Here is a 12,026-nt window from a genome sequence, read left to right on the forward strand (position 1 = left end):
TTCATGCAACTGCGTGACATCTTTCAGGTGAAAGACAAAATAGTCTTACACTTTGGGCGAGGATTTTTGCTCAGACTTCGTCCCCAATTTTTTCTCTATTTGGCTAACACTACATTCTCAAGAACCTACAGTGGTCCCCCTTTACCTCCTGCATGAAGACCTGGTTGCTTGTACCTGGATTTTAAACCACTCATAATCTGGCCGCAGGCCTCTGTTTGTACTTATTTCCCACTGCCCTCACTCCCGTATTATTCCTTTGCTCAAGCGGTTTCATCTGCCTGGAGTAATGCATGTCTCCTCTTCTCTGACTAGTCAGTTTTGAAACACTCTTCAGCTTTTTCAGTCAACACAGACCACTTCCTTCTCTCAACTATCAACATGAACTTCATGTTTACTCAGGTTAGTGCTTAACTCTACCTTGATTGTTTCCCATATTTCAGTAATTTCACACTAGTAAATTGTTTGAGATCACAGATCATATCTTAAACTTCTTTTTTTCCATTCAGGAGCTATTTTTTAAATTTTTACTGCAGCAGCTGGCATAATTATAGACATTTAGTAAACACTGAAAAAAAATCATTTATAATTGAGTGAATTTTTTTTCTAGCTAAACACACACAGATTTTGAAACTCAGATCCCACAACAAGAATTTGCCTTCTTCAGTAACAGTTCATGAGCACTTACTGTGCAGGGACTGCTGTGAACACTTTACATGTATTTACTTATTTAATCGCCACAGTAGTGGGGAGGTATCATTATCCTCACTTTATAGATGAGGCTAAGACAGAAAGAGGTATAATAATTTGACTAAGGTTATACAGCTAGTAAGAGGTAGACCTGGAACTTGAACCCAGAAAATTTAGCTCCATAGAGCAAGTTCTTAACCGTTATGCCTCACTGGCTCAAAGCACAGCTTTAAAAAATATTGTTATGTGATTTCATCCTCACAACATTCCACAAGACAGCTGGCCTGAACGCTTCTAAAATATCAATGTAATGAAGTCACACACAAAGATGAGGGGACTGTTCTAAATTAAAGGACAACAGGGGACCTCCCTGGTGGTCCAGGGGGTAAGGCTCCACACTCCCATCGCAGGGGGCTGGGTTCGATCCCTGGTCGGGGAACTTGATCCCACGTGCATGCTGCAACTAAGGAGCCCGCCTGCCACAACTAAACATGCCACAACGAAGATACTGTGTGCTGCAACTAAGACCCGGCACAGCCAAAATAAATAAATATTTAAAAAATAATAATAATAAAAATAAATTAAAGGACAATAAAGAGACATAACAACTAAATGCAAAATATGATGCTTGATTAAATCGGGGTTAGGAAAAAAAAAACTATAATGGACATTATCAGGATAATTGGGGAAAATCGAATGTGGTAAATGAAATATATGAAACTAGATAATGTGATTGTATCAGTATTAAACAGGCAGGTTATTGGCATCCCAATTTTACAGGAAACAGGATCAGAGAGAGGTTACTACAAGGTCTCATTGCCCCAAGCCGGCTGTCTTATTCAGCCCCCCAGTGCTGAAATATCTCCTCCATTCACTTGTTGGTTCTCAAAGTCTAGGATGTTCTTGGTAGGATCTGCTTCTCAGCAGAAAGGGCTGTTGCCTCCAAGTGTTTTTTTCACCCTAGCAGCACCCTGGCTTATATGGCAACCCAGGCAGCAGCTTTGCCTGTTACATGAAAATGAGGTGGCAGTGCTTATATTCTTAAGGGTTATAGACTTCCTGTGTTTCCTTTCCCGTGTTTTCCATTATTAAAAAATAATAATAATACGGGACTTCCCTGGTGGCGCAGTGGTTAAGAATCTGCTTGCCAACGCAGGGGACACGGGTTTGATCCCTGGTTCGGGAAGATCCCACATGCCGCGGAGCAACTAAGCCCGTGTGCCACAACTACTGAGGCTGCGCTCTAGAGCCTGGGAGCCACAACAACTGAGCCTGCATGCCGCAACTACTGAAGCCCGCGCCCCTAGAGCCTCTGTTATGCAACAAGAGAAGCCACCGCAATGAGAAGCCCGCACACCGCAACGAAGAGTAGCCCCCGCTCACCGCAACTAGAGAAAGCCCGCACGCAGCAACAAAGACCCAACGCAGCCAAAATAAATAAATAAATAAAATAATAATAATAATATAAGCCAGGAAAATCATTAGAAAAGTAAACTTTTTTTTTTTAATTTATTTATGGCTGTGTTGGGTCTTCGTTTCTGTGCGAGGGCTTTCTCCAGTTGCGGCAAGTGGGGGCCATTCTTCATCGCGGTGCGCGGGCCTCTATCACGGCCTCTCTTGTTGCGGAGCACAGGCTCCAGACGCGCAGGCTCAGTAATTGTGGCTCACGGGCTTAGTTGCTCCGCGGCATGTGGGATCTTCCCAGACCAGGGCTCGAACCCGTGTCCCCTGCATTGGCAGGCAGATTCTCAACCACTGCGCCACCAGGGAAGCCCCGAAAAGTAAACTTTTAACCTTTTTTTTTTTTTTTCCTTTTTAGCTGCACTGTGTGTCACGCGGGATCTTAGTTCCCTGAGCAGGGATCAAACCCGTGCCCCCTGCAGTGGAAGCATGGAGTCTTAACCACTGGACCACCAGAGAAGTCCCAGGAAAACATTCACTTTTGATAGGAATATATTAGGACATCTCATATCCTCAGGTGTACAGGTGATCATTTTCAAAAACGTTGGGATGAAGGGAAAACAAAACTGTTAATGACAATTATAATCAACATTTATTGAGGGTTTACTTGGTGCCAGCCACTCTATTTCATGTACTCAAGCCTGTAAGTACGATTATATTGCCTCTTTTACTAATGAGAAAACTAAGACTCAGAGAGGGAGGGTGACTTCCCTCAAGGTCATTAAGCTCATTAAATGGTGGAGTCAGAACTTGAATCCAGGTCTTCTGACTCCAGGACCTGTGCTCTTGACCATTCATTAGTCTCTGCCTAAATTGCAATCCACTCTGCCTTGCGATGTTATACTCTTTTGCTCTCTTGTTTTGAGTCCACGAAAGAGAAGCCTGTCTTCCCTCTGATTATCAGTAGAATGTTCACAACCCCCATACAACATCTCTTGGGATATATCTTTATGAGTCCATTTCTACAAAGGTCAGAGTTAAGATGGAAAAGCCATTTCTTTTCTTTCTTTCTTCCTATTTTTTTTTTGGTCACGCCATGCGGCATCCGCACCCCTGCAGTGGAAGCTCAGAGTCTTAACCACTGGACCACCAGGGAAGTCCTGTCATTTCTTTTTCTTTTAATTTTTTTCCTTATTGTCACAGGGGAATCTTTGGTAGAAAGTTTGAGTAAACCATTTTTGTGCTCTTAGGTAATGAGAATAGGGAGAAAATGCACCTTTTTCACCTAATTACAATTTAAAATTCTAAAGCATTTGAGATTTCAAATGTTAAACTTCACAGATGACTTGTCAATTGAGGAAAAGCTACTTATTTAGCTTTGAATCAAACAGATCTCTTTAGTATTTTAAGCTGTTTCTGTTCAGTGAGATCCCAAAGGGGCCTCTCCACACAGTGAAATCTAACTTCCCCTGGCATGAGGCCAGGAAGCTGTTTCTGACAGTCATTCATTACCACACCCAAGAGCATTTTAGAACAGTAGTGGAAGGAAATCCCAGAGCCAGTTGGGACTGTGTCCTCAGAGACACTGGTGAGGGAAGTGTCTGAGAGAGTTGAGATTTGGAGAAATGAGAGAGGTTACAGAAAGGTGGAAGATAATGCAAAGGAAAAGAGAAGGAAGAGAGGCAGGCAGCAGGGAATAGTACTCAAGGAAGAGTGAAGAAAGGAGTTTATGTTGTAGCAGGAGTGAGGGCCGATTAGATTTTAAAAGAAAAAAGTTATGGATTTAATGATTTATTGAATGCAAAATAAATTGTATAAACAGCTGGGAAGTTTTTCTTTAAAGACCTGCAAATAAAGAATAAATTAAAATGCAATAAAATAAAAAATTAAAGATAGGTAAATGCAAAGTAAAAGGAGGAAGAGGAAAAGAAAGATGCCAGCTTATATAGGTAGAAGAAATGACAGAATTTGAAAAACCAACATTTGCAACCACCAATGCAAAAGTTGATTCAGGAAGGATCATCAGTGGATGCTAAAACCAATGGGTGCAAGACTATGGGAGTACAGGATTTTCCCATGATTTCAAATAATCACTCTACTTATTATTAGTTTACTAATTAATTACAAAGGGCAAATAATGTACCTTTATTTCTTTTTTTTATAAATTTATTTATTTATTTTTTATTTTTGGCTGTGTTGGTTCTTCGTTGCTGTGCAGGGGCTTTCTCTAGCTGCGGTGAGCGGGGGCTACTCTTCATTGTGGTGCATGGGCTTCTCATTGCGGTGGCTTCTCTTGTCGTGGAGCACGGGCTCTAGGCGTATGGGCTCAGTAATTGTGGCGCACGGGGTTAGTTGCTCCGCGGCATGTGGGATCTTCCCGGACCAGGGCTCGCACCCGTGTCCCCTGCATTGGCAGGCGGATTCTTAACCACTGTGCCATCAAGGAAGTCCCCAAATGGAGAAACCTAGCAGGCAAACTTCAGCGTCATCTATAATGTAACAAACTGACATTATGTGTCTCCAGCAGCAGTGCAATGGGAAGTATACAATATCACCTAGGCAATATTCTTGCTAAAAATGTTTAACTTGAATCTAATCATGAGGAAAGAATCAGACAAATCCAGATTTCACAGGACATATTATGGTCTGTGCTCTTCAAAGTATAAATGTCATAAGAGACACACACACAAATATGAAGACCTATTCTAAATTAAAGGCAACTGAAATGACACGACAGTTAAATGTGATGTGTGAGCCTTGATTGAATCCTGGATCAGGAAAAAATATATATAATGTACATTACTGGGACAGTTGGTGAATTTGAATACAGACAGGGTATTAGATAATACGATCATAGTAATGTTAAATTTCTTGTTGTGATAACAGTACTGTGGTTTTATAAGGGAATATCTTAGTTCTTAGGAGACATATTTAAGGGTCAAATGTCATGATCTCTGTAACTTACTTTCAAATGATTCAGTAAAATAAATATTAATAAATAAATGGATGTATACATATAAAGTAAATGTGGCAAAATGATAACAATTAGTGAACATATGTGAAGGGTAAGTGGGTATTCATTGTACTATTCTTTCAACTTCTCTGAAGTTTTCAAGCATTTCAAAAAATTTTAAATATAGATAAAATTGTTTGCTTTAGATATTTAGATTCAGCCCTTTCTCAAGACAAGGTTAGGGTCTTAAGGTCTCTGGAATTCTCTGATTTATTTTAGGACTCCATTATAATTCTTCAGAAAATTCTAAAGCACACGTTAATGAACACCACCTAGGATGTCAAAACATTTTGTTTAAACCGGTGGAAGAAAGACAAGTGGCAGCAATTCTAGATTTTGAAGGAAACCAAAACCCAAAGAAAGGTGGCTTGTCTCCATTTTTGGGTGTGGGGCTTGGTGGCACAACTTCCTCTCTTTCACCATTAGTCCTTCCCTTATAAAGAACAAGTCACTCATGCACCTGACATCCAGGAACCAGGCTTGGGTATTGGCTAAGCCTCTGTCCATGGATTGAAGAGAAAGCAAAATAAAACAAAATATGGTAAGGGAGATAACCTACAGAGCTACACCTGGAGCTCAGTTCTTCAGGGGCTGATCGTATTTTGTGTGAGACTAATCCTGCCATTTGAAGAGAAAGAGAGCAGGACTGCAGAATCCAGGCAAGGTGGGGATGCTTGTCAAAACTGCCTTTTGGGGCTTCCCTGGTGGCGCAGTGGTTGAGAATCTGCCTGCCAATGCAGGGGACACGGGTTCGAGCCCTGGTCTGGGAAAATCCCACATGCCGCGGAGCAACTAGGCCCGTGAGCCACAACTACTGAGCCTGCGCGTCTGGAGCCTGTGCTCCGCAAGAGAGGCCGTGACAGTGAGAGGCCCGTGCACCGTGATGAAGACTGGCCCCTGCTCGCCGCAACTAGAGAAAGCCCTCGCACAGAAACAAAGACCCAACACACCCAGAAATAAATAAATAATTTAAAAACAAAAAAACAAAAAAAACTGCCTTTTATGACACTTAGTTGTAGTTATTTATAAGCAGGGGGGTGGCAAAACATTTTTTAAAGATTCATAAAGCAAGCAATTTTAATTTGTCTTAATTTAAAAATTAATATAACGTTTCATAGTATGTTTCAGAGGAGCAAACAGCATCTTGAAATGCAACAATAATAGGGAGTCACAATGCTGAGAAGGGTGAGAATCACTGGCATTAAGACACCATAGTGAAATCCTTCATTCATTCATTTATTCATTAAAAATACATTTATTATCTCTACCGAGTAGCCTGCAGCACGCTAGACATTGGGGAATAAACAAAAAGTGTAGTAGAGTTAAGTGTTTAACTGAAAAGGAAGACAGGTATCATAAAACAATCAGAGACCTTACACAGATGCTCATGGATGTAGCCCATGCAGCCGAGGACCACACCTGGTCTCTACTGACTCAAGGCTGATCCACCTTTATGTGCATTTTCCCTCTTTGGGACTTACTTAGAGATGTGGGACCATGCTTAATCTGTTGTTCTGGTTTAAACTGCTCCATTGCTTTCTTTTCTAAAGATTAAGCTTTGAGTGCAGCCTCAAGACTCAAGGGAAGCAGAGTGATTATGAGCCCTCCCACAGAACCCTGGTGCTCAATGGATTCCCTCTAATCAGACAACAATGCACATCACCACTCCAGATGAACTACCATGAAAAAAGGGTCGATGTATTCTGTGAAACTCTATGCATGGGGAAGCTAAGAATGTCTGATGTCCTTGGGATAGTGATGATATTGAGGCGAGGCTAGGAAAAGAACTGCAGTAGGTACAAAAATATCCCTTTGACTTTGGTCCCTTGTGGGCTACACACATTCCTACGTGGACCTACTTATTTCCTTCTTACCAGAAGCACCTGCTATTCCTGTCTCCCTGGGAACTTGTGGCCTCCCTCTCGCCATTTGAACAGCCTCGGTCCTGACCTGTGAGCATGTATGTGTGAGGTGTGTGGCCAGGGGGTATGAAAGTGAGGGGAGAGAGGACCTCTTTGTGAGTCAAAAAGTAAAATGTTAAAAGGTACTGAATCTGTGATCCTGCCTCACTTACCCTCCTGCTCTTATGAGAGGGGTTTCTGCTTTTCTGTCTTCCTGGCTGGGTTGAGAAAAGGTGGTTCTGAGAGAGCTCAAACCTTCTTTCCCACCTTGCACAAGCAGAGTAGACAGAGAGAGATTCTTGCAGAATGTAAGTGACTGTGACAGTACAGGGGCAGCACACAGAGGCACGTGTTCAGTATGTATGGCTGGAGAAATTATCTGTCTCCAGGGGGACATGTTTCACTGTGCATTAGCTTCTCGCTGCTTCTTTCTTCCCGATTTGTCTGCCCACTCTCTCTATCACTTGTTCTTCTGAGTCTCCCTTCCCACTCCCTGACCCACACCCCCATTCACAGTCCAGCTCTGCCCATCAACGTCTCCATCCATCTTCTCTGCCACGACCCGTCTCCCTCTCCTCTTTGCTCAATCTCACTCTTGCTGTCCAGGAGTCGCTTTTCTGTCTCATTTGTCTCTTGTTTTCTCTAGCTCACTTTCTCACATTCCATCTGTGTTTCCCTCTGTAATACCAGTTTTTTGGGTACCCTGAAGCTAGCAATAACCTTTTCTTGTTACATTAGTGTCCATAAGCAGCACTTGGTTTATTGATTGATTAGTTTTTATTTAAATTCTGTGGAGGAAAGAGAAGGGAATTTTTATCAAGTGAGAGCAGAGAGAAAACATGAAATCAAGCAGAGACACAACAGAAAGAAAGCGCATCCTGAGAAGATGGGGGTGGGGCTGATATAGGGGGAGGCATCAGAAGGCTTTGAACCCACGGTGTCTAATTTCCTTTCACATAAACTGGTTCAGATCTTCACGGCTGATGACAGCTAAGTCTGGATTATAAAGTGTGAAGTGCCAAGTTAGGCTTGGCACCTGACTCAGAGGCAGAGCTTCAGGGAGAAATGAGTTGGGTTAAATAAACCCAAGAAGCTGACGTGGGTAGAATTTCTTCTGCCTGACCCATTAACAACTGCGAATGGGACATTTTAGAAATGTTTTTAATGGAAATGCTTCAGTGGGGCATAGCCCTGAGAAGCAAGAACTTGGCTCTGAGGCCAGGCCTGGGGTGCACCGCAGGGATGTGGAGAGTCGGCTGATGCAGGGGTGGGGGGCGGCCTGGGTCAGGCAGGAGGTGGCGACAGCTGCTCATCAGGGCAGTTTGTGACTCCTGTGTTTGCTCTCTCGTCTTGCCTGCTATAATTAAAGCTTTCCCAATATGATTCTGGCTTCCTAAAGGGAAACTAGAATTTAAAAAACAAACAAGAAAAAATACCCCCAAATAGCAGAGATGCTTAGTTGCAATATACATGTTTTATTTTATTTTTTAAATAAATTTATTATTATTTAAAAATTTTTTTTGGCTGCGTTGGGTCTTTGTTGCTGCACGCGGGCTTTCTCTAGTTGCGGCGAGCAGGAGCTATTCTTCGTTGCCGTGCGCAGGGTTCAGTAGTTGTGGCGCATGGGCTCAGTAGTTGTGGCACACGGGTTTAGTTGTTCCCCGGCATGTGGGATCTTCCCGGACCAGGGCTCGAACCCGTGTTTCCTGCATTGGCAGACGGATGCTTAACCACTGCGCCACCAGGGAAGTCCCTATACGTATGTTTTAAATCATAAAGCTGTTAATCCTGTCTTGAGGTCACTGCTGCTGGTCAGTTTCAAAGCATCTAATCTACTGCTAGAGCCCTGGCAGGAGGGGCTCTTAACAAAACAACCAAAACTAACAGAAGGGCCCTGGTGGCGCAGTGGTTGAGAATCTGCCTGCCAATGCGGGGGACACGGGTTCGAGCCCTGGTCTGGGAGGATCCCACATGCCGTGGAGCAACTGGGCCCGTGAGCCACAATTACTGAGCCTGCGCATCTGGAGCCTGTGCTCCGCAACAAGAGAGGCGGCGATAGTGAGAGGCCCGCGCACCGCGATGAAGAGTGGCCCCCGCTTGCCGCAACTGGAGAAAGCCCTCGCACAGAAACGAAGACCCAACACAGCCATAAATAAATAAATAAAAATTGTAAAAAAAAAAAAAAAAAAGCTAACAGAAAATGAAATACGTAATTGTATTCACCAAATTAGATACGCTCATGTGAATTCATCACTGACCCAACCATCCTCCTTCTTCTGAGACTAGGGAAATGCTTCCCCAGTTTCCCTCCACCTTTTTTCACCTTACTCCCTTTCCATCCCCCCTCTTGCCTCGCTCCCCTGAGAGTCCACATAGAACCTGTGGACCATAACAAATCAGTTGTTTTATTTCCCCTCAAAGGATGTAACTTTCCATTCCCCAAATGGCTTTGACAGTTTTCTCATTTGCTAGCTGAGGAGGATATCAAGAGACATTGACCTTCTGGTTTTGCCTAAAGAGGGAACACTCAGTAACTATTATGCTTCAGTCCCTGATTTAACTGTGACCTTCCTCCCTCCTCCTCATGTCCTCGCCTACCTTTTCACCTTCCCTCATGAACATTCTACTCACCCCACAGGGCACCGCCGCTCCCTGTAGCCCTCCCTTGCCTGGTTTGGAGATGCTGTAAGGCACATCTGTCTTCAACCCCACAGCATTCCCTGCCAGCAAGAGGAAGCATGGGGCCTCTAGGAGTGTTTTGCTCCCTGTTTAACCAAATTAGTCCCATCACCTACCCTGAGGAGTCGGACTTGGGTGTTACTGAGCTATCTGTGGAAGGAGAAATTGTCAGACATCACTTAAAAAGCCCTGGCCCTTGGATGCCTGGGAACTGCAGAGAGAAATTAATCTTCTGGCTATTTAAGGCAATTTCTTTTCCATCATCCTTTGTCAAGAGGACTGCACTGGGAAATTAATCTGATGGGAGTCCCTGAACTGGTACACTCCACTCAACAGCATCTCTCCAGTGCTGTGCAGTATCCATCATCCCTGCACAGGCAGAGACACACATCACTGCAAAGCCAACTCCCCACCATTCCCAGCAGCAAGAAACTGCAATTGCAGAGTGAGCGTCACTGGGCCTGGAGACTTGCAGTTTTCCTCTATCTCTGCTCTACTTTCTTTCCAGAAAACCTAACACAGATTGATCTCTTCCATTAAGCCAGTCTTTCTTTTATCCAAAATGCAGGAAGGCAGAGAAGCAGGGATATGCCAGAACACAGGACTCTAGGATATGCATTTTTTTGCCTGAACATAAGGACTCAGCCAGTGCAGAATAGGTGTTTACACTGAACAGCTAGACGACTGCAAAGTCAGGTGTGAGACAGCAACAAGGCAAGGGCAGCATTGCTTCATGACTATCTCTTCTCTCCAGACTGAATTTTCTTTCATGGGAAAAGAGCCCAGGGAGTCTCATGCTCTCTGGGGGTCAATGTAAAAGAATTCCAATCTTCAACTCTCTTTTCATCCTCAAGGTTATTTCCCAGGGCAGTTGTTTTCAAATTGTGTTCCTTGGGATTCCAAGAAGTTCCAGGGAGTATGCGTGGGGGGACGGGGGGGGGGGGGGGTGGCGACGTGGGAAGTGGCTGGAGGGGGAAGCTCAATGGTTGAGGCGCTGGGCCCTTCAACTCTACTTCAATCTGATTTGATTTCTTTCAGGGACTTGGATTTCTCCTAAGAGTTCATTTTTTCAAAAAGAGTTCTAATTTTGTAAAAGGTCTGCAAACGACTGTCCTAAGTGAGAGGAAGATGACCGTCTCTGCCTCTTGCAGCTAAGCATCTGCCGACGGCTGCGCAGAAGGGAGCTGTAGCGTGGTTCCTGCCTGCTTTGACTGTAGAGCAGGTCTAGGTCCACGCTGGCAGCTCCTCCGCTCCAGGGGCTCTGGAGGCACCTTTCAGCAAAATGAATCTCCTTAGGCACGAGAGTCATTTGTTTTCCAAACTCCCTTCTCTGGTCTCACTAATTCCCAATTTCCCTGCATTTCACAAATGCAATTAACAAGCCTCCATCAGTTCCTGGCCGACAGCCTTCATCAGTCAATACGGAGACTGCAGGAGGCTGAAGGGGGAGGGAAGGTGCAAGAAGGGAAGGTTGCTGCAGTATGGGGGAGAAGAGGCTTTACCCCTCTAGTTCTGTGGATAACCCTTCCCAGCCCCTTGGCCTCAAAAGACGACACTGTATTGTCACCCTCACCAACCACTTTCTTCCTTCTTGCCAACTAATACAAAGCAGTGTTTATGCCCTCCTCTCCCATTTCTTAAAAGTTTCTCCCATCAACCTCCTCTATCTCCTCTATGTCCTATGTCTTCTCTTTAACAGAAGGCCTTGCCATCTGCTGCCACCATAGCTTGGGAAGCCCCTCAGCGCTGGGTGTGATAAATCAGCCATCTCTCTGCTCTCAGCAGGGCCTCTTCCCCACCCACACGTTCCAGTGAAAATTTTGTGCCGCTTCCTGCCCAGGAGGCTATAAGTCCACCATCATCTCCGTCTGTCTCCCACACTGGCACACACTGGAGGGCCAGGACAGGGATCACCAGGCTGGTGGTCACTACTGCTTTCACACACACCTCTTTGTCCTCTCTTTTCCCAGGGTCAAAGCCTTCCCTTCCCAACTGGCTTACCCTCTCCACCTTTCTGCTCTGCATGTAGCATCAGCCTCCCCTCCCCCACCACAGGAGGAGAGCTTTTTTCCTCTGTAGCTCGGCCTGGTACAGCCCTGTGCATCTTTCCACCTCATCAACTTTTCATCTCTTTGCAAACAGAATCAGGAAGTCTCTCCCTTCTCCCTCCCTCTCCTTCTCCTTTGTTATTAGCTTCATGAGTGGGGACGTTAATGTATTCACTAGACAATGTCTTCACACCACTGTTTCCTGTAATTACAGTCACTTCCCTCCCACTGTCCCGGCTTATTTGACTGTAAAGTGCTTGGAGGGGGGACAGTGTGGAGAAAAGACACAACACAGGC

The sequence above is a fragment of the Balaenoptera acutorostrata genome, chromosome 3 (genome assembly GCF_949987535.1).
Source record: "Balaenoptera acutorostrata chromosome 3, mBalAcu1.1, whole genome shotgun sequence".
Classification (NCBI taxonomy): Eukaryota; Metazoa; Chordata; class Mammalia; order Artiodactyla; family Balaenopteridae; genus Balaenoptera; species Balaenoptera acutorostrata.